Source organism: Dama dama, chromosome 16 (genome assembly GCF_033118175.1).
Source record: "Dama dama isolate Ldn47 chromosome 16, ASM3311817v1, whole genome shotgun sequence".
Classification (NCBI taxonomy): Eukaryota; Metazoa; Chordata; class Mammalia; order Artiodactyla; family Cervidae; genus Dama; species Dama dama.
The window spans coordinates 31001684-31025836 of NC_083696.1; the positions used below are offsets into that span (position 1 = coordinate 31001684).

The 24153-nt window shown below is 39.1% G+C and overlaps 1 long non-coding RNA gene and 1 pseudogene across 1 annotated transcript in view; one reads left to right on the plus strand and one right to left on the minus strand.

Annotated features, from left to right (window-relative positions):
• Window positions 1-761: 761 nt before the first annotated feature.
• The window catches only part of LOC133071219 (uncharacterized), a 48839-nt gene continuing 25447 nt past the window's right edge, over window positions 762-24153 (minus strand). The window contains exons 3-5 of the long non-coding RNA XR_009696385.1: window positions 4215-4300; window positions 2880-3006; window positions 762-2148 (exon numbers count right to left, since the gene is read on the minus strand). This is a non-coding gene — a long non-coding RNA (uncharacterized LOC133071219). The remainder of the gene's footprint in view (window positions 2149-2879; window positions 3007-4214; window positions 4301-24153) is intronic.
• LOC133071474 (small nucleolar RNA SNORA70) lies at window positions 19058-19162 on the plus strand (annotated as a pseudogene).

Genomic DNA, 24153 nt, shown 5'->3' on the forward strand with positions numbered 1-24153 from the left:
AGCAAATATCAGCCACACACTGTGTCTGCTACCGGCCTTTCTCATCCACGATTTTACAACTCTGCTACTGGGCTCAGTCTCAAACATCCAATCTAAACACAGTCTTGCTTGCTCCAAACAGCTTATCAGTGGAACCCTGCAGTGGGAGTGACAGAGGGCTGCCCCACCACATCCCTAAAAATCATGCGGTGAGATATTACAACACTGGAAATAAAGAAGGATGCCTTCCCCACTTGCCTTGTAAATATCACTGACTCCTAGTTTTGAGAGAACTATAGAGACAATTCATCTCTTCTGCTCTCTGTCTATTTATCTGAGATGATTCACCCCAAATTGCTGAAATCCAGTTACTATAAATTGTTTTTCACTTATTAAAAACAGTATCAAAGATCATATTATAATTGAAGGCAGTTTTTAAAAGAACCAAAAAAGCAGGCAATGAACACCATTGTCAGCAACAATGGTTCGTTATCAAATGCAGTTTTAGCTATGGGTTATTCGTGATGGTGTGGTGTCTACTTGGTGACTGTGCACTGGAGCAGAAAAACATTTTGAACATCAACAAATTATACTTACAAAAACCACTGAACAAAAATACTTGAGTGTTTTGAAATATATACTATATATATATATATATATATATATATATATATAGAGAGAGAGAGAGAGAGAGAGAGAGAGAGAGAGATTCATTTTGAAAACTACTTGCTAAAGAGTATACTTTCTACCCTTAAATAGGTTACAACTGAACATGGGCATTATTGACACAAAAAAAGAGAATATTTCTACAGAGAACATCTAAGCCATGGATGCAAACAACAACCAATACCTATGAATAAATAATAAACACACAAATAAAGTATGCACACAGTTTATGTACAACATTTGATTTCATATCTGGAGGCTCTATAGAAGAAAAACAATAAGGAGAAAAAAAGCTTTTATTATTCAGGGAAATCATGGTGCTTCAAGAAACATGTGAAAGAAGGAGCGGAAGTGCTGGACAAAGCATTGCTGGGATCAAATTCCTGACATGAGAGAGGGTGGGTGCAGACTTGGTCTTGTGAGTGAAAAACCACATGGAAGTCTAATGCAGACACCAGATGGCCTGAGGTGGGGAGAGTGAGTTCATGGGTTCTAGGGAGAGAAAGGACATTTGCAGGATACTTACAGCCCATCTTATTTCTAGATTATTGAGGAAAACAAAAGCCAAGTCTCAATCGATATTTACTCTTTATAGAGATCCTTCAAGTTATACTGCCTCAGACTAATTCTCCCAGAAGGAATAAATGCAAATTTGCTGCCCAGTAAAGTTAACTGTATTCCCATCAGTGACTTCCTTGCTTTGAGAGGAATAATTATCTTGGGAGTTAAAGAGCACAGCACCGTGGTATGTGAGACATTAGTAATTTTGCGGAAAACTTGAGTTTTCACAATAGGGATAGGCAGCGTCAGGAGGGACCTTTTAAAATAGTTGGGAGCAAAGCTGGGAATTCCAAATCAAATTTTACTATGCTAAACTTATGAATCTTTCTTCTCAGTGTTAATTGCTCTCTATCTTTGATCACCACTGAAGATGTTCATCCCATTATCATAAAACGTTCTTGAAAATTATTCCTGGCGACATCACTCCTCCTCCATGGCTCTACCCATTCCCTTTCCCTCTTCATGAGAGTCCAACCAGCATGGTGACCTGCAATGGGGTTTATTGGCCCTCCAGAGGGCTCTGCAGGAAGGGCACAATTCCACTGATACACACTAGCTCCATCAAACTTCTGGAACTTTTCCCAAAATGTCTCCACTATAGGCATCTGGAGCACATTGACTTTCTCTCTTCAAATGTTTAAGTTTTCTTCTGCTTGATGACTTCTTTCTCCTCCTCATTTCCTGTCTTAGGTCAAGATAAATGAATTTTTCACTGGGAAAGCCATTTGGATCTCTGAGGCTTTAACTCCTAATTCATGTTATCTAGTCCATTGCCTTTAGGTTTTCGCCAGCTCATTTTACCCTTGTCTTGACTGTTGTCTTCTGCAGTTCTGTATCCGCACAAGGTAGGAGTCTTCTGAAAGCCCCTCCTATGTGAATAGCTGCCTTGTTGTACCTCTTCGATATTCACTCCACAGATAGAGGATCAAACGGTAGGAATTTCTGACCAAGCAAAGAGCAGAATAGATTATATGGGAATTAATTATGTACTTATTTATTTTATTCTATAGAACATGCTTTCTGATATTAAGCCACTCTGCCCCATCATCCATGCAAAGGAAGGATCTTTCAAAGGCACTGTAGGAAAGTTTTTAATCCTCGGTCCTGGTTTAGATATAAGAATATGACAGAGTGATCTGAGCAATCAGTTTCCAATATGATATGGTCTGTGGGTTTGAAGAGGTCTTGTTTATCTCTCCTAGTCCTTAGAATAGTGTCAATAAAGATTTATCCTTTTGGATTAACTTTATCATGATAATATATTTGAAACCTAAAACTGGGTTTCGAATGACACACAGGGACAGAATAGATTATGTGCAAACAGATGAAATTCTCAAAGAAATGTATGTCCTTATTCTGTAAGTATGAACAAATTACTTGAAGTGGTATTCCTCAAAATGCTATCAGTCATTCTTACCTTTCTGTGAATTAATCTTATTATGAAATTACTTTACTACTTTCAACTACCCACAATAAAGGGAAGAGCATTTTTTTAAAATGAAGATAATCATGAAATATGGAGTTTTGTCCCCCAGTAGACTTACCTTGGCAGAGAATATAGACACCTGGGTAGATAATGGTTAGGAAGTCAGGAGGAAGGCTCTACCAAAATAGGCAAACAGTGCCTTCACTCCTGTAGAAGAAAACCTCCAAAAAGCAGGAGAGCTAATCACCTTGTTGTTTCTTCCCAAAGGAAGTGCTCAGGGTATAGCCTTGTATCCACTTCATCCATAGTCTTGGTCAAGAGCATCAACTTCTGAAGAGTACTTCCTGTTTCAAGTTACTATTGCAGACAAAAAGCTGAAAACAAATAACATGGAAACAAATAAAAGGGGCCACTGACTCAGGGATCAAAACACTAGCCAGCTCCCCCAAGAAACCAATGGTAGGTTAATAGACTTCTTAAAAATCACTTCTTTATGGGGTTTATTTATTTATTTATTTATTTATTTTTATGGGGTTTATTTAATAAAGATGAAAACACAGTACACTTTTGCAAGGCATTTTTCTTCAATTGTGTTGTTTACTGTGTTGCATAAGTGGCAAACTCTTTTATACTCTTGCCAAAAAGAAAAGTAGGGGGAGGACTAAGAAAGAATGTTCTCCAGAGGAGAATCCAAAAGGAAAGTATTGGCAAAGTGTTCTGAAATAATGGCAGATAGTTCTGCTGGTCCCATATTGGACTTTATCTTGAAAAGATCATGTATTAAATTATATAGGGCTCTTAAAAATTCAAAGAACTCTTACTTTGACAAAACATTTTTCTATCATCTGGTTAGAATTCTTGGACCAGTTAGCTCAGATCTGCTATTTCCTCCCCATGTGTTTTGCAAACCATGGGAAGAGGGGGTCATTTTTTTTTTTTTTTTTTTTTTTTGCAGGAGTCAGGAATGAGACGCAATTATGGGGGCCTGTGTACAGGATGGATGATATTGTCCCCCAAGCCAGCCAACATAGAAGACCACTTGTCTGCATCCAGGCACTGCTGATTGAATTTGACCTGATGTATCTTACAAAGGGCCTTATCGGCCAGCTGTCCTCCTCTGTTTATTTAGAAAGAAACCATTGTGTGATGTGGTTATTCTAACAAGGACTGCAGAGCAAGTACTGCTTTTGACATGATGAATCTTCAGAGTGCACGTGTGTATGCACATGCATGTGCACACACACACACACACACACACACACACACACACACACAGTCCCAGAGGCTCTCCTGCCTGGTATGTATGGAAAAGCCTCAGATTGGAGCTTATATATCTGAAGTTCCAGCAGACAGATTTGCAGTCAGCCAGAGGATTTGCTATCCTCAGTCTTAACCAACAATATTTTGGGGGGGCAGTTTATATTCAGAAATCCTGTGTATTGGAATGCTGGAATAACAGCAATTTTTGGTAATTTGCCTGGGTTTGCATTTGTATTTTCTTTGGCCTAATCTGCTTAATTAAGACCTGAACTCTGGCTGGCTGCCAGCATTCACAGAGCATGTAGGCACCAGATTGACTTACCTCTATTTCTGTTGACTGAAAAATGACATTCCTCTTGCTTTGTGAGCCTCTCGCCCTGGGGAAAGGCATATATTGAATCCACTTGCCTGAAAATAAAACTTTAAGTAAATAAAGATACAAAGTGAATGTACCCATTTTCCCATTTATTCCTCATCCTCTAAAAATCAAGATGTGTTAATAAGGACTCCATCTCAAAGGGAAACCAGTAGTGAGCACAAATTAGTTCTTACTGAACAGATGAGGGTTCACTCGGAAAGAAACATTCAGGCATATGCTGACATGTCTGCTGAGCAGTCCCCATGTTCAAGCACCGATGGGAAGTCTAGACAAAGGTCCCCCAATCTTGCTTAATTCCAGAAAGGGACAAAGACGTGTTAACAGCAAGCTCTCACATGAGCCAGCATGGAAGAAAGTCTGTTTTGGAGATGCAAGCAATGTGCCCAGAAAGGGACTTTGTTTTGTTCTGGGAGGTGGGGTTCCTGTAGAGGCCTCATCTGAACTGAAACTCTTTCCCATCAGTAGCAGTCACATACATAAGCCCTGACATGGAACAGCACAAAATGAAACACACTTTCCTTCCCAGTGAATTGGAACATCCATATGTGTATGTATGCCTGTACATATGTGTTTATAGGTGTGTATGTGTGTGTGTGCTTGTGTATTAGTCACTCAGTCATGTCCAACTTTTTGTGACCCATTGGACTGTAGTCCGCCAGGCTCCTCTGTCCATGGAATTCTCCAAAAAGAATACTGGAGTGGGTAGCCATTCCCTTCTCCAGAGGATCTTCCCAACCCAGGGATTGAAATCTGGTCTCCTGCATTGCAGGTGTATTCTTTACCATCTGAGCCACAGTGATAAATTAAGGAGAAGAAAAATAGTTGATAATTTTTTCTGATATATATATTACTGTGTCTTCCCAGACGGTGAAGTGGTAAAGAATCTGCCTGCCAATCCAGGAGACACAGAAGATGTGTATTTGATTATTAGGTTAAGAAGATCCCTTGGAGTGGGAAATGGCAACCTACTTCAGTATTCTTGCCTGGAAAATTCCATGGACAGAAAAGCCTGGTGGGCTACAGTTCATGGGGTTGCAAAGAGTCAGACATGACCGAGCTTGTATGAATGCACAAATATTGCCTTAACTATTTTTCTATATTCTAAATTCAGTTCAGTTCAGTTCCATTGCTCAGTCATGTCCGACTCTTTGCAACCCCGTGGACTGCAGCACGCCAGGCCTCCCTGTCCATCACCAACTCCCGGAGTTTACCCAAACTCAAGTCCATTGAGTTGATGATGCCATCCAGCCATCTGATGGCATCTGGCGTCCCCTTCTCCTCCCACCTTCAATCTTTCCCAGCATGAGGGTCCTTTCCAATGAGTCAGTTCTTCGCATCAGGTGGCCAAAGTATTGGAGTTTCAGCTTCAACATCAGTCCTTCCCATGAACACACAGGACTGATTTCCTTTAGGGTGCACTGGCTGGATCTCCTTGCAGTCCAAAGAACTCTCAAGAGTCTTCTCCAATACCACAGTTCAAAAGCATCAATTCTTCAGCACTCAGCTTTCTTTATAGTCCAGTTCTCACAACCATAAATGGCTACTGGAAAAGCCATAGCTTTGACTAAACAGACCTTTGCTGGCAAAGTAATGTCTCTGCTTTTTAATATGCTATCTAGGTAGGTCATAACTTTCCTTCCAAGGAGTAAGAGTCTTTTAATTTCATGGCTGCAATCACCATCTGCAGTGATTTTGGAGCCCCCCAAAATAAAGTCTGACACTGTTTCCACTGTTTCTCCATCTATTTGCCATGAAGTGATGGGACTGGATGCCATGATCTTAGTTTTCTGAATGTTGAGCTTTAAGCCAACTTTTTCACTCTCCTCTTTCACTTTCATCAAGAGGCTCTTTAGTTCTTCTTCACTTTCTGCCATAAGGGTGGTGTCATCTGCATATCTGAAGTTGTTGATATTTCTCCTGGCAATCTTGATTCCAGCTTGTGCTTCATTCAGCCCAGCATTTCTCATGATGTACTCTGCATGTAAGTTAAATAAGCAGGGCGACAATATACAACCTTGACGTACTCCTTTTCTTATTTGGAACCAGTCTGTTGTTCCATGTCCAGTTCTAACTGTTGTTTCCTGATCTACATACAGATTTCTCAAGAGGCAGGTCAGGTGGTCTGGTATTCCCATCTCTTTCAGAACTTTCCACAGTTTATTGTGATCCACACAATCAAAGGCTTTGGCATAGTCAGTAAAGCAGAAATAGATGTTTTTCTGGAATTCTCTTGCTTTTTCAATGATCCAGCAGATGTTGGCAATTTGATCTCTGGCTCCTCTGCCTTTTCTAAATCCAGTTTGAACATCTGGAAGTTCACTATTCATGTATTGCTGAAGCCTGGCTTGGAGAATTTTGAACATTACTTTACTAGCGTGTGAGATGAGTGCAATTGTGCAGTAGTTTGAGCCTTCACTGGCATTACCTTTCTTTGGGATTCGAATGAAAACTGACCTTTTCCAGTACTGGGGCCACTGCTGCTGGGTTTTCCAAATTTGCTGGCATATTGAGTGCAGCTCTTTCACAGCATCCTCATTTAGGATTTGAAATAGCTCGACTGGAATTCCATCACATCCACTAGCTTTGTTCATAGTGATGCTTCCTAAAGCAAACTTGACTTCACATTCCAGGATGTCTGGTTCTAGGTGAGTGATCACACCATCATGATTATCTGGGTCATGAAGATCTTTTTTGTACATTTCTTCTGTGTGTTCTTGCCACCTCTTCTTAATATCTTCTGCTTCTGCTAGGTCCATACCATTTCTGTCCTTTTGAGCCCATCTTTGCATGAAATATTCTCTTGGTATCTCTAATTTTCTTGAAGAGATCAGTAGTCTTTCCCATTCTGTTGTTTTCCTCTATTTCTTTGCAGTGATCACTGAGGAGGTTTTCTTATCTCTCCTTGCTATTCTTTGGAACTCTGCATTTAACTGTACATATATCACATATATGGTGGTGCTAGTGGTGCTAAGTCGCTTCAGTCATGTCTGACTTTTTGGAACCCTATGGAATGTAGCCTGCCAGGCTCCTCTATCCCTGGGATTCTCCAGGAAAGAATACTACAGTGGGTTACCATGCCCTTCCCCAGGGGATCTTCCCAACCCAGGGATCGAATCTGCATCTCTTATGTCTCCTATATTGGCAGGTGGGTTCTTTACCATTGGTACCACCTGGGAAGTGGGAGCCTGGCGGGCTATAGTCCATGGGGTTTCAAACAGCTGGACATGACTAAGTAACTAAGCATACACACACATATATATATACACTATAAGTTTACACAAACATATATAAGCATATATATACGCCATTATTGGCTAAGTTCCTATCTTTTTACATATCTAAATTAACTATTTTATTCAAGAATAATTGACAAACAATAGTATGTTAGCTCTAGGTGCATATAAAGTGAGTCAGTATTTCTTTACATCACAAAGTGATCATACACGGCAGTTACATGGCAAGCTCAGTGCAATCAATCATAATGGAGTCTAACTTTTCTTGTTCAAATCCTGGCTCACCCCATCCACCATGTCTAATTGTGAAGTTACTTAAAAGTATTAATATTCTCCTCTATAAAATAAGGATGATGACCATACCCGTGTCATGGGATTGTTACAAATCTTTAGTGAGACAATATATACAAGACACTTAGCATATTCTTTGGTACAAAGTGAGCATTCAATAATGTCATAGATCACTATATACAAATGAAATAAATACACACCATGCAACTTAGACAATAGAATTGGTTTCCTTATAATTAGTTTACTGTATTTCACTAACTGTATAATAATTGAATTATTAAAATACCATAGACTAAGCAATAGGCCAACACTTTCTTTTCTACTTGTATTGATTTTTCTTTCCAGATCAGCCATAATTCAAGTCATGTCCATGTAAATGCAAGGGCATTTGTAAAGGTCAATAAAGGTGGTGACTCCCAGTTGTTATAACTCATCAAGACAGACTTAACATCAATGAGAACTGTATTTTGAGATTCCTGTTATCCATCGTGCCTCTGTGTGATGAATCACCACAGATAGGTCCTCATAACTATAAAAGGCATTCATGTAAATGCAACAAAAACAGGTCATTGCGAGATATTTTGGTTTGTAACTCTTCCTCACAAGATTTTATGACCTTTCTAAAGATGGCCACATTTATCACAGCCTCTCCCACAGCAAATGGCAGCACATTTGGTTTATTTAGAACGGTTGCTGGGCTTCCCAGGTGGCACAGTGGTAAAAAAATGTACCTACCAATGCAGGAGATGCAAGAGACACAGGTTCCATTCCTGGGTCAAGAAGATTCCCCTAAAGTAGGAAATAGCAACCCACTCCAGTATTCTTGCCTAGAAAACTCCATGGACAGAGCCTGGCAGGTTACAGTTCATGGGGTTGCCAAGAATGGGACATGACTGAGCAACTGAGCACACATACAGAGGACTGTTGGCATGAATAGGGAAGAAACAAGCACCTCCTTATTTCTGAATGTAGGGCATATGACATGTGACTTGATCAATTTGATTTAACAGCACAAAACTTCGTGGCCTTTGCCTGATTACAAATCTTCAAAGACTATCTCTAACCAAAGAGTCACATTCAAAATTTTAATCCATGTAAGAAATGGAAGATATATGCAGTTTTTCTGTAAGAAAGTATGTTAGGTTCTGAGAAACACAAATAGTAGCTACTCAATACTTGTGTAAGGGAACAGTGTCTGTGCCACAGGGCTTAGGAATGTTATCTTATAGAAATTTGTGAGAAAATATCCAGAACTTTAGAAAAAATAAAAAGCATAGACACTTAGGCCAGTGATGATAGGGACCATCTTCTTGAGAAGTGCTCAAAAAGAAATTGAAGTATTCATTTAATAAAATTTCCATTCAATACTAGTTTCAAGACATTCCCATTTACATAATGAAGATTTTCTTGATCACCCTGGCCACTGATGAACCAGTTCTCCACCTTCTAAATTTCTAGAGCAATGGCTGTTTGTGTGCACCTCCTGCCATAGGACATAGAGTATAGAGTTCATTATATTTTCTGTGAAAATTCACCAGCTCCCAGTCTTGATTCTAAGCTGAGTCCAACCCTGAGCTCTACTCCCCTGTGACTGATCATGATTTAAGTAACACCTTGCCATCACACAATTCCTTGCCAAGTGAATACTTCATCCACAGTAAGATGCTTGCAGATTAGAATCCTTGATATGTGGAGTTTTCATGTTTCTTCACTTCTTCAGGAGACACTGGACTTTATTGCTATGCAAGAAATTCCCTCACTGTAGGTGAGTCTACATATGCTGTATGCCAGACAAGAGCCACTTGAGTTACTTGAGCTGAGTTACCATCTGCCCAGGGGTTAATCTGGGTGGGAGTGTTTCCAGTTTATGTTGTATGTCTGTGTAAAGATACTGGGCCAATCAGAAAGTAGATAATAAAAATAAGTGAAATTAGTAACATAAATATATAAATAACATATTATGAATAAACAAATATACCATAAGGAGATTTCAGAAAGACAAATGTGGGTTATTTGAAAATACTAAGAAAATTAACAAACCTCTGGTAAGATTAAACAAGAAGTTTGTTTAAAAAAAAAAAGAAGATTTTTCATACTTCCATTCCCAGCCTAGATGGAGTATAAGGAATAGGATCTACAAAACCACCTGAAAAAAAACAAACACAATAGAAAAAATATTTGAAACAATGGTTTTCAACACTTTGGACATCAGAGACAAAAGACCATGACCCCTAAGAGGCACAGAAAAAATAAGATAAGGCCTAGGATTGTTTCATATTTATACCTTGCGAGAGATTCTAAGCCACAGTATGGGAATGGAGAGATCAGGCAGGTCCCCGAATCGAAGAGCTGAAGATAAACATTTGGATAGGGTAAGGTGGCTGGAGTTCACAGGGCAGCATACAAAGAGGGTAGCTGCATAGACAGAGAACTCCAGAGACAGCTAGAGGTTTTCCTTTATGTATGCAATATAGTGAGCAGGGCATATATGTGAGGAGACTACTCAAGTCTGGGGAAAGATCTTCCCCAAAGACTCAGATACAACAGTACCTGGCATGCACACAAGATGGTCAGCAGTGTCTGTTACCATCAGGAAAACAATACAATTCATCTAACATTGAATAGAATATTCAGAAATGGGGATAATTAGCACTAGACTAAACACTACCCTGGTCCCAACTGATAAATACTAAAATCAATCTGCCTCCAAGTAACTCAACAGCATCCTATAGAAAAAAATAAAGAATATTTAGAAGAATGCAAGAACATCCAGCATGTTTGGCATCCAATCAAAAACTACCAGGCATACGAAGAAGCAAGAAAATGCAAGCCACAATGATGAGAAAAAAATCAATCAAAAGATTATACATTGCAGAAGGAAAGAACAGTTGACGTGAGAACATAGCAAGAGACATCATCTAAAGTCGGATACAAAGGGGAAAGTTTCTCAAAACGAAAACAAGAAACAGAGCTTCACTAAGCTGTGAGACTACATCAAGTGACCTAATATGCACAAAATTAAAGTCTTCAAAAGGAAGGGTGCTGGAGAAGACTCTTGAGAGTCCCTTGGACAGCAAGGAGATCAAATCATTTAATCCTAAAGGAAATCAACCCTGAATATTCACTGAAAGGATTGATGATGAAGCTCCAGTACTTCAACCACCTGAGGCAAACAGCCAACTCATTGGAAGAGACCCTAATGTTGGGAAAGATTGAAGCCAAAAGGAGAAGGGGGAGGAGAGGATGAGTGGTTAGATAGCGTCACTGGGTCAATGGACATGAATTTGAGCAAACTCCGGGAGATAGTAGAGGACAAAGGAGACTGGAGTGCTGCAATCCATGGGGTCAGAAAAAGCTGGACATGACTTAGTGACAGAACAACAACAACAGAGACCCTAGCCAACATGTTGACTTCTTAAGTAGACCATCAGGAGTAAGAGATCCACAGTTAAAAAAGTAGAGAATATGGGAATCACACCCAAACTTCACCCAGTACCTGGCACAAAGTATATGTTAGTGCCTGGCATTATTATTCTATTATTATTCTTATTCCCAGCCATCCTAAATCTTAGTAGCAATTCTCCTCAAAAAATTCTTCCAGCTGTACACTCTGCTTCATCTCTGTAGATGGGACCAGTGTTTTCTCTGTGAAAGGATTGTCCCCAGGTCATCACCAGGACCTTTAGAACATGTTTGAATGGTATCTGAACTGGGCTCAGTTTGTGGCTTCACCATGTAGTAAACATGTCACCTTGGACAAATTACTTAAATTCTCTGGCTTCAGTTTCTTCATCTGTAAAATAAAAATGGTATTTATCTCAGGGTTGTAATGAGGATTAAATTAGATAGTATGTGTAAAATGCTTAGAACAGTGCTTACCACATGGCAAACTATAAATTTTTGTTATCATTACCATCAACAATTTAAGATTATTCTATTAACATCCAAAACTTTAATATTGCTTCTTGTCATTGTAGAGACTGTCTCCCTTAGAGCTGAAAAATTATATGATACAGTTATTTCTTATCTATTATATAACTGGATTTCTAAAATCCAAAGATATAACCTAGTGTAGTTGATTTGCATTTCATTTTCATGTGTTTTACTTTTCTCACTGCCCCCTTCATTTCTTATTTTTCTATTATTGCTCACTACAAGTATGATAAAAATTAACCACATCTGTTATTTATCTTTTCATCCTGGGGCAAGGCAAATGTGTATAGTTCCCTCAGCATAACAGGAACCATATGGAGCCCATGGAATTATATGTATTATCAGTTTACAAATTCAAACTTTTCCAAAGATTGTCCACTAGCAGCCCAGGGTTCTTGGGTGCAAGAGTTTGCACTGCGATGTTTATACTCCGCAAACATGTTGGTATAAAACATGCTTGCAGCTGGCGCCTCATCAGAATGATGGGGCTTAAAAGTGGTTTCCAGTGGTTCTCAGACTCTGCTATACATTAGAATTGCTTCAGGGGCTTTAAAATTCCCTGTTCTCAGGCCACACCTCATACCAGTTAAATTAAAATATGTTGGGTAGAACAGATTGGCAATGGCATCAGTATTTTTTTTTTCTTTTTAATTTTTAAGTTGATTCCAACCTGCAAGCAATTTTGAGAAGCAGCAAGAGCTTTTTTTAAAAAAAAAAAGAAAGACTAAATTATTTGGTCACTATAAGGGGAAAGATCAAAACACACTTTAGCTTAATGCCATTTGTTGCCATCCTCCTTAGGTGATGCACATGTCAGGGTAAAAATTTTATCTCAAATCCCAATTAGTATCCCTGAAGAGCAGCACCTCATGAATATCCTTCTCAAACAGCGAGCACTGATTGACTAGGCCCAGAGGATACAATCTTGCTCTATTAAAAATAAGAGAGAAAGAGAGAGACGAAGAGAAGAAACTTAATCCATTTGTCCAATTTTCAAGTCAATTGCTCTTCACTCAACAAGTTACATCCGGGGCTTAACACAAGTTCTGTGTCTGTTATGCTTAATCACATACAGCTGGCCTTCAGACGGAGATCAGAAGGTGACATACAAGGTACGTTCCAGGCACCAGCTGGCTCCAATTCAGTGTCCTGGAAAGAGCTATGCTGAACAGTGGGTCACTTTTCAGAGGATGGCCCACTGGACGCCTCTTAGAAGACAATCTGCTTTGATCTTGAAGGGCATGTTCACTCTCATGAAAATCTCTGGGTCCCACAGTCCCTACAATGAGCTCAGTGTCTACAGAATCCTTTCCCAAGTCGTCGTCTTGTTGCAGAGAAACAATGAGGCACTTGAATTTTCTATGAAAAGCTGTGTTGCCATCAAGAACTGGATCCCTCATCTTGATTTCTTTTTTTTTAAATAGAAATAAAATTTCAAACAATAACTCTCCTTTGATATGTAAAGATGTCTTGCTCCGTAGAACTGACCTCTGATTGGTTTGGGTTAGAGATTTTAGTGATTACAGATTATCTGTAAAATGAGAGACTAGGCTCTGAAATGATATAATCTCTGAGACTACTTCTGATTCTTAAGTTTAAGGTTATCTGATTCTGACCATCTAGAGGTAGCTTCGTATAGTTAAAATTAGACAGAGGTTAAAGTACCAATTTTACTATTTATTTTAGGCAAATTACTTATTTTTTCTGGACCTAAACTTTTGCACTTCTGAAAGGTGATTTTCATTATACTTGCCCACTCCCCCCAGATCTAGAGTCAGATGGCTAAAAGCACGTATCTGAGAATCAAACAGCACACTCTGTATCCCAGCCAAGCAGACTCAGCTATGTCATTTTGAATAAGTTATTTAACATCCCCATGCTTTACTTCCTTTCCTTATAAAATTGGAATGTTTACAATTGATATTTCATAAGGTGATCACAGGGGTTAAATATGCTAATGTGTGTTAAACCTAGCACAAAATCTGACAAATAATAAACAATTAAACATAAAAGCCATTGCTATCATCATCATATCATCAGTGTAAAATGACACTGTATGAATAGCATAATTATAGATACAGAAGACATGTACATTCTCATCCCCCTTGTCCTCCCTTATTTCCAAGAATCCTCAGTTCTGAAAGCTTTCTTAACACCTGAGACCACAACTGTCAGAGCCTCAGTCTCAGTTGAGGAAAGAGGGACAAACAGAAAAGAAACTCTTCATATTTCTGTTTCTAATTCCTTTCTTATTTCTTCCTATTTCTCAGAAACTCTGTATTAGCAAAATGACTTAGGGAAAATCTAATCTTTTCCTTTCTTTACTTAAACCACTCAATGCCTAATAAAACATTCCTCAGTTTTCCAGAGGTAAAATATAAATTTCCTCTGCAGGGATGAACAAATGGAAATAAATTACCAGATTTTTAATTAACATATAGTTGATTTACAAAATTATATTAGTTTCAGGTGTGATTTGATATTTTTAGAGATTATACTCCATTTAAAGTTGTTACAGAATAATGACTATATTTCCCTAGCTGTACAATATACCCTGGTTGGTTATTTATTCTACATAGTAGCTTGTATCTCTTAATTCCATACTCTGATCTCCTCCATTCCCATTTCCCTCTTCCTACTGGTAACCACTCGTTTGCTCTCTATATCTGTAAATCAGTTTGTGTTTTGTTATATACATTCATTTGTTTTATTTTTTAGATTCCAAATATAATTGAAAACATTAAGTATTTACTGTTTTCAGTCTGACCTATTTCACTAAGCATAATACCCTCTAGGTCCATTTACATTGTTGCAAATGGCAGAAGTTCATCTATTATGATGATGAAGTAACACTCTAAGAGAGTTTTACCAAGAGAAGGCACTGGTCATAGCAAACATCCTCTTCCAAGAACACAAGAGATGACTATACACATAGACATCACCAGATGGTCAATACCAAAATCAGATTTACTATATTCTTTGCAGTTGAAGATGGAGAAGCTCTAGACAGTCAGCAAAAACAAGAGTGGGAGCTAACAGTGGTTCAGGTGCTTTTGCAAAATTAAGACTCAAATTGAAGAAAGTAGGGGGAAAGACTAGGCCATTCAGGTATGATCTAAATCAAACATATTATGATTATACAGTGTAGGTGACCAAGAGATTCAAGGGATTGGATCTGGTAGACAAATTGCCTGAAGAACTATGGACAGAAGTTTGTAACATTGTACAGGAAGTGATGACCAAAACCATCCCCAAGAAAAAGAATGCAAGAAGGCAAAGTGGTTGTCTGAGGAGGCCTTACAAATACCTGAGAATAGAATAGAAGTGAACGGCAAAGGAGAAAGGGAAAGATATATCCATCTGAATGCAGAGTTCCAAAGAATAGCAAGGAGAGATAAGAAAGCCTTCCTCAGTGATCAGTACAAAGAAATAGAGGAAAACAATAGAATGGGAAACACTAGAGATCTCCTCAAGAAAATTGGAGATACCAAGAGAACATTGCATGCAAAGATGGGCTCAATAAAGGACATAAACCACAAGGATCTGATAGAGGAAGAAGAGATCAAGGAGAGGTGGCAAGAAGACACAGAAGAATTGTACAAAAAAGAAATTAATGACCCAGATGACCACAATGATGTGGTCACTCTCCTAGAACCATCCTAGAATGTGAGGTCAAGTGGGCTTTAGGGAGCATTACTATGAACAAATAAAGAGGAGGTGATGGAATTCCAGCTGAACTATTTCAAATCCTAAAAGATGATTCTGTTAAAGTGTTGCACTCAATATACCAGCAAATTTGGAAAACTCAGCAGTGGCCACAGGACTGGAAAAGTTCAATTTTCTTTCCAATCCCAAAGAAGGGCAATGTCAAAAACTGTTCAAACTACTGTACAATTGCGCTCATTTCCCATGCTAGCTAGGTAGTGCTCAAAATCCTTCAAGTTAGGCTTCAACAATATGTGAACCAACAAATTCCAGATGTACAAGCTGGATTTAGAAAAGGCAGAGGAACCAGAGGTCAAATTGTGAACATTCAATGGATCATAGAAAAAGAAAGGGAATTCCAAAAAAAATAAAATCTACTTCTGCTGCATTGACTATATTAAAACCTTTGACTGTGGATCACAAAAAACTGTGGGAAATTCTTAAAGATATGGGAATACCAGACCACCTTACCTGTCTCCTGAGAAATCTGTATGCAGGTCGAGAAGCAACAGTTAGAACCAGACCTGGAGTAACTGATTGGTTCAAAATTGGAAAAGGAGTACAACAAGGCTGTATATTGTTCCCCTGCTAATTTGATTTATATACAGAGTACATCATGTGAAGTGCCTGGCTGGATGAAGCACAAGTTGGAATCAATATTGCCAGGAGAAATATCAACAACCTCAGATATGCAAATAACACCACCCTTATGGCAGAAAGCAAAGAAGAACCAAAGAGCTTCTTGATGAGAGTGAAAGAGGAGAGTGAAAAAGCTGCCTTAAAACTCAACATTCAAAAAACTAAGATCATGGCATCCGGTCCCATGACTTTATGGCAAATAAGTGGGGAAAAAGTGGAAACAGTGACAGATTTTATTTTCTCAGGCTCCAAAATTACTGCAGATGGTGACCACAGCCACGAAATCAAAAGAGGCTTGTTCCTTGGAAAGAAAGCTATGACAAACCGAAACAGCATATAAAAAATCAGAGATATCACTTTGCCTACAAAGGTCCATACAGTCAAAGCTTTGGCTTTTCTAATAGCTATGTACGGATGTGAGAGTTGGACCATACAGAAGACTGAGCACTAAGGCTTTTGAACTGTGGTGCTGGAGAAGACTCTTGAGAGTCCCTTGGACAGCAAGGAGATCAAACCAGTCAACCCTAAAAGAAATTAACACTGAATATTCATTGGAAGGGCTGATGCTGAAGCTGAAGCTCAGGTACATTGGCGCCTGATGCGAAGAGCCAACTCATTGAAAAAGGCCCTGATGTTGGGAAAGACTGGGGGCGACAGAGGATGGGCTGGTTGGATGGCATCACTGACTCAACGGACATGAGTTTGAGCAAACTCAGAGGCATAGTGAATGACAGGGAAGCCTGGCATGTTGCGGTTAATGGGGTCGCAAAGATTTGGACATGATTTAGCAACTGAAGAAGAGCAACAACAACATTCTATTGTTTCTGTGATTCTTCCACATCTTCTTTCTCATCTGTTAATGAGTACTCAGGTTGCTTCTATACATGGGCTATGGTAATGCTGCTATGAACACTGGAGTGCATGTAACATTTTCAAATTAGGGTTTTCATTTTCTTCAGATATATATCCAGCAGTGGAATTTCTGTGTCATTGCTGTAGTTCTTTTAGTTTTTGAGGAACCTCCAAAATGTTTTGTGGCTGCACCACATAATGGTTGCACCAGTTCACAACACCATCAGTGTACTAGGGTTTCCTTTTCTCCACATTCTCGCCAACATTGCTATATGTAGCCTTTTTTGAGGTTAGTAATCATTTTGACATTGTAGCTTTGATTTTACATTTCTCTGATGATTGTTGTTGTTCAGTCACTTAGTCATGTCTGACTCTTTGCGAAAGTTTTATTTATCATTCGTAAGTGAAAGTAACTGAAAGTCATCTTCAGGAATGAAAGGCTTCAGAAAACATTTAATACGTATACTCTTTCTTTAAAAATTGCTCAAAGAATGCTGCAACATATTCAAGAATGGAGAAGCGATAATATTTTCTTCAAATACTAGTGAACAATGAAATTAAAAAATCCACAATTTAGACTAGAAAGTTAATGCATGTGAGGCATAACACGAATGTCAACAGTATGTCTAAAAATAGAAAACTATTGCTGTATTGTAAAAAAAAATGGCAATCTTTACCTTAATTCCTAAACAATATCAGTTAAAATGAGAAAGAAGAAGTCTAGAGAGGAAAGAAAAGTATATCAAATGTGTAGTCTTTCAGAGAGGAAAGTAAGAGCTCTTATTTTGGTTTTCACACTTTTTTGAGATAAAATTTACATAACTTGAAATTATCCATATTGAAGCAACAATGTAGTGACATTTGGTACATTCACAGTATTGTGCAGCTACCACCTCTTAGTTCCAAAGCATCTTCATCATCTCAAAAGGGGAATGGGAGCAACTGATTAATGGCTATGAAGTTTCCTATGTGTATGGAGTTGCCTATTCTGGATATTTCACATAAATGGAATAATATCACACTTTAACTTTTGAAGCTTGTTTTGAAATTTGAAATATAAAAGACGCACCTAAAACAATATGATTTATAAGTTAACAATGAAGAGATGGACCAAAATGTCCTAGGCAGAGAAATTCTGTTTTGTTCTCTTAAGCTACCAAATTGCCTATGTAACATTTGCTAGACTACCAGGGAACCATCATCTGTTAAGTAGTTTTATTTGGGGAAACCATAGGAAGAATTAAAATTAGCCTCTCATTTCTATGTCTACCTGATGTCCAAAAACCTGGACCGACTGAAAAATCTGATAATTACTTCATGGAAAATTATGGCACCACTCAAGTCAAGGTTTATGCAAAAGAATAGCATCAGATATGACTAAAAGAATTTCTTGGTCTTGGATGTCTGGTTAGGAAAACTGCCTTACAAGGGATATCAAAAGTATCCAAGTTCCCTGTCTCTTTCACATGCTAAACAAGTAAGTTCAGACATCTCCCCTTTTCGTTGAGTGTTTATAGTGTTTCTGTGGTCTAATGTAGACAATCACAATAATTTGTACACATAGAAAACCTTTTATTCATGAAATTTCAAGTACTTGAGCAGAACAAGCAATCCCAGGTCCCTGAAGTCCCAATTACATTGGAGGTTTGCAGTTTTTCAGGGGTTTTGGGCCTATTCAGATACCTTTCTGCCTCCATCCTTTTTTTTTTTTCCTCTCACATTAGAAAATATGCTATAGGACCATGTACCCCACATATTTGCTTCTGAGAAGTCTTTTTCTACAAAGGAAATGTCCACAGGGGGTCACCTCTTGTTTGAAGCCTTTTCTTATCCTTCCTCCCTCCCCTGCCCCAACATGACTCAGCACTGGCAGCAGAATTAATTACTTTTTGCATTTCAATCTGCATTTTGGGCTTCCGTGGTGGCTCAGACAGTAAATAATCTGCCTGCAATGCAGGAGACCCGGGTTCACTGTTTATACCTCTACCATGGTTTAATAAGGTCTATGAGCTTCATGATTTAAGAAGTCCTAGATGTGAATTCTAGCTCCTTCCACTAACTAGTTGTGTATATTTGGGTCTCCGTGTGCTCATCTCTAAATTGGACACAACAGCCAGAATGATCAGAAAGAATCTTTATGCAAATCAGAGCAGATAGGCTGCAAACAGCAGCCTCCTTAGGTAAGTGTATGCGGCCTCTTGCCTGTACAGGTCGCTGTAAGGGACCTTGGAAACAGCCCTTTATAGTGAACATTCATGATTGGCCTGCTGTCCTCAGCCTAGGCTCCAGACAGGTATGCGAGGTAGCTTTGGAGAGTCCCAGGGCACAGTGGCCAGGGTCTACATTGGCCAAGTTATAAGGCCCATTTGCACCAAACCGCAGAACAAGGAGCATGTGATTGAGGCCCTCTGCAAGGCCAAGTTCCCTGGTCACCAGAAGATGCACATCTCCAAGAAGTGGGGATTTACTAAGTTTAAGGTGGATGAGTTTGAAAACATGGTTGCAGAAACGTGTCTCATCCCAGATGGCTATGGGGTCAAATACATCCTTAATTGTGGCCCTCTGAACAAATAGTGGGCCCTGAACTCATAAGAGCCTTACCTTCCTTACACCCACCGATAAATCCTACTTTCCTGTCAAAAACAAAAAAAGAAACAGTGCAGATAAAGAACTTAAGACAAACCTGGTGCATAGGAAATGCTCAGTCACAGGTAGCAATGAGTAGCAGTGATCCCAGTAGTCATCCTGGTTTCAACATCACTGTATAACTACAATTTGGGCCATATCAATAGATTTTTTTCCATATACTTGCTCACATGTCTTTCCTACTAGGTTGTCTAATCCCAGAATGACAGGCCCCTGGCTCGTTTGACCTTGTTTTCCCAGTACCAAGCACAGGAGCTTCATAAAAGTTGATTGAATTTGTGAATGAATTACTTTTGCCCACGATTACCATTTTTAGTCTTTTTTTTTTTTTTTTTTAACTTTCTAGACATGTTGACTTATAATCCTCAAACTGTCAACAAATGGCAGTTTAGACTTATTTTCAACTGTCCTTCCCTTGCAAGCTATTTATCCAGTCAGTAACACTTACAGATTTGAAATCCCCCTCTGGCTAAAAAGATAAGCCAAATGAGCTCATTGGGAGGAGAAAAGAAGTGCTTGGAAGAAGAGCTTTACTTATGATTAAGTAAACTCACCCAATCCTTAGAAATGAGAAGGGTTTGTTTAATATTGTTTCTTCTTATCTGACTTACAACACTTCAAATTCAGTTAATTTTAAAATTTTATTTGTGCCTATTGATAATATCTCATGGAATCTCAAGGTGATGGGCTGGAGACCCTTAATAGGTTTGATGGAATGTATGAATTTTGTCTGTTACACTAACACATGCTTAAAGGAAGCTTCCATTTGTCGAGGACCCCAGGGCTCCCCTAGAAAGCCTATATATTAACAACTATAACAAATGTAAGCTATATGATTGCCAGTTGTTTACTAAGTGACAGACACTTTCTAGATGATTTACCTATGTTGCTCATAATTCTCAGATTAGTTTTGAGAAGCAGACATCAGAGAATCAGTAACACTTTTAGTTGCAGATGAGAAAATATTTGACTTAGTTTAAGCATTAATGATCCCATACAACAACAAATATGAAGATGGATGGCCAAAGACTCATTCAGCAATTCCATAATGTTACCAAGAGTCCTTCAAGCTCTTTCCAGCAATTCCTCCCACCATTTTCAGCACACTGGTTTCATCCTTGTGACCTCATGGATTCAAGATGGCTGCCAGTTCTCCAGGCATCACGCCCACCAGTGACCACCCCAAGTGGGAAAGAAGGAACAAATTCCTGTTTCCTCTTGAGGCTCTGACTTAAGAATTTCCTTACTACTTCTTTAGGTAGAAGTTTAAGTTATTTTTGCTCATCCTAAAAGCACTCACTGGTGAAGTATGGGGTTTTCATTGCTGTCTTCTATCAGAATTTATCTACTGGGACTGCATCTTCCCTGAGTTTGAGAGATCTCTGCCAGTTATCTGAACCCAAAATCTAGGTTCCATTGAAACCAATCCCAAATGGAATAGAAGAGTGGAGACTTCTGACAAAATGTGATCCACTGGAGGAGGAAATGACAAACCACTCCAGTATTCTTGCTGTGAAAACCCCATGAACTGGATAAAAAGGCAGTCTTCAACACCACCACCAAATTAAGAATATTTGAGGTTTGCAAAAAAATAAATAAATAAAAAATCCTTAGGACAAAGGCATTTCTGAAAAAGCAAATAAGGAGAAGAGTAAAGAGAAATAGCATTTTTTTTTTTTAAATAACTACTATAAGCCAGTAATTGTGTTATTTACTTTGTCTCAATAAGATTTAGAACAATTGATTTTTCAGAGAAGGGTCCAGCGAGGCTAGGTAATTAGCCCAAGATCACACAGTATTTCAATGTGATACAGTAATTTGAAACCAGGTATTCTAATTCCACAGCCCATGACCTTTGCACATAACTGCCCTGATCTTTTGTATAAACACACAAAATGAGATGTCTGGAATAAAAATGTATACCAGGAGGTAGAAAGTCTGAAATCAAGCAAAGGTTTGCTGGGGGAAGGGAAGTAGAGAGTAGGTGGTTGCCCAAGAAGCCCTTCATTCCTCTAATTGCCTGGGCTTATGCTTTCAGATTGCATCAGTTGTCTTACTGCCCACTGATTGGTCCCTCAGAATCATCTCTGCTTCTGACAGTTTCCCATAAATCTGCCCAGATCCAAATTCTTTCTTATTTAAAAGGAGCCACACATTTACAGCCACGTGAACAACTTGATGGCCATGGGATGTGTGGGTTCTGGTAGAATAACTGAGGTCACCTAACATTCTGTGTAATTACCTACCCTCATCTTCTCATCTGACAGTCTCCTTCTGAGATGTCATCTGGATTTGAAAGTGGAAATTAATTTTGAGCTGAGGTATGTTACAAATGAATTCTGCAAAGCTCTTACTGCCATTTGTAATTCTCTGCATGGGAATTCTCTAATACTAGGGATAATATAAGTGATAAAAAGTTCCGAAGAGCAAGCATCAAAGTATCTTTTAAGAAGTTTCAATGGGGATTAAGAATGAGGAGAGACCCATTACTTGTCAAAGCTGTGTAGATAAGTAAAGCTTCAGAGGCAGGCAACTTTGGTTTGCCAGCTCTGCCACTCACTGGCTTAATTAAGATCATCGACTTATTTATCTGACTTCCTTAATTGTCTAAACGAGACTGACAAAATTGACCTCTCAAGTGTTTGTGACCATAAGTGAGGCAAAATTCAGCACACTGCCTGGAACACGACAGGCCCACACAGTTGTCCCCTTCCCAGTTTCCCTTCTGAATTGGCACATTTCTGCCCACTCAGACCAGGACTAAAAAGCCAGCCTGCCCCAAGGCTGAGAATCAGATGAAGAAAAATCAGTAAAACCAAAGCCCCTTTCAGCATTTGGTAGTCATCAATTAGGAGCCCCTCAAGTCATAGGTCAGAGTTTGACATTATGGCTAAGGGAAGCCAGTTGGCCTAGAAGTGGGAAAACTGTCTAGCAATTAGGAAAATTTATAGATATTTCTCAAAACTCCTTGAGTCCTGAGCTGGGGAAAAGTGTAGTGGTATGTGTTTTATCAAAGGCTCAAATAAACCCAAGTCCTATCAGAATCACTGCTTAAGAGATGTAAGAAGACAGGGAGAGAATGAAAAGCAATGAAAAGACAACGAAAAGAAATATTTCGCAAGTTTTATTAGCTGGGATAGCGGGCAGTCACGCACTCTATTTTTCTGTCTGCTCAGGCAAGCCTCTGCACACCAGAGGGAGAGTCATCCTCCCCTTGTTTGTTTTATCCACAGCCTCCAAAGGAAAAGATTTTAGAGATCTTGCTTTTTCACAGACGTGTATACTGTCTCACTCTGTAATCCAGAAAGCAGATGTTTTCAACTCCCCCTTGGAAATGAGAAGTGAATGCCATTTCTTTTTTCTTTTCTTTCTCTCTTTCTTCATACAGAAATTTTTGCACAATTTAAATATACTCTATGCAGAGAGTATTTCAATTCAGAGCTTCATTTTGGCTTTTTCTTTCTTTGCATAGATTTCCAATTTAGTGTGGATACTGTAATGCTTTAGCACAAATAGAAAAAAAGAAAAAAGTTCTTTTCCAGGACAGAATTGTTTGCATTTTGCCTTGACGGTGCCACCTGATCCCCCTGGGAAGGGTTGGATTTCTGTATATCCATCACACCCACAGAGGCCATGTCAAAGCCCAGCCCAACCTCTCCTTTGCACATGTATGGCTGGTTATTCACTACATGTAGGCTGAAGATGAGAACCTGAGGTGGAAAAAGTGGATTCCTGCCCAGCCACTCAGGACACTGACCCTTTTGTGGGCCAACTCTCCTCTCTTGTTCCTGTAACTGTGACATTCCATCACTGTTCAGAGCTGTTTCAAGTGTGAGCTTGTAAGGTATCACTTCTCCAAAAATTCTATCCCATAACCACTAGCTTTCAGATATGAGGAAAAAGATAAGTGTGTAATAAAGCCAAACATAACAATTAATGCATCAGGATTCCTAAGTGCATTTTGCAATAGCAGATTGTGTTGCAGCTGATGTCAGAGCTGACGTGTTGTTAATCCAATAAAAGTGCACAGGGATTTCTCTAAACCTTGGCTGGGCACACATGAAAATGCTATCAGACCATTTGACATTTTGTTTGAGTTCATTGTCTATCATCTTGAAAGTACTCCAGCTTGATTTATACATATATCCTTTAGAAAATTTTTCCCTTATCTGTTGAAGTCAGTTTTCTATAAATTCTTCAAGGAGCAAAGGTTTAGCTGATCAGAATGAGAATCATAAGTAGGTCTGGAAATTCCCTGTGAGGCACCAATGCCAGTGTTTCTTGGTATTGCTTAGGCTAAGAACTTGGATGGAATGAAGGGATGAACCAAACTATTGGGATTCTTTGTCTCTGAAATCAGTGAAGGCATTCTTTGCTATCATATATGACAAAAGCATTGAAAGTGGCTAGATTCCCTCTGGTACCTTTCCCTAATCAAGCCAGTTCTGAAATGAGTATTGCACACAAGCAGAGTCCCAGGGATTGCACACTGGTCCCTCGGGGCCATGTGTTATGGTGACCGGGAGAGGGTGTGAGACGGTAGAGCAGAGCGTATGGAGCTGACAGTGTGAATGTGCTGTCTG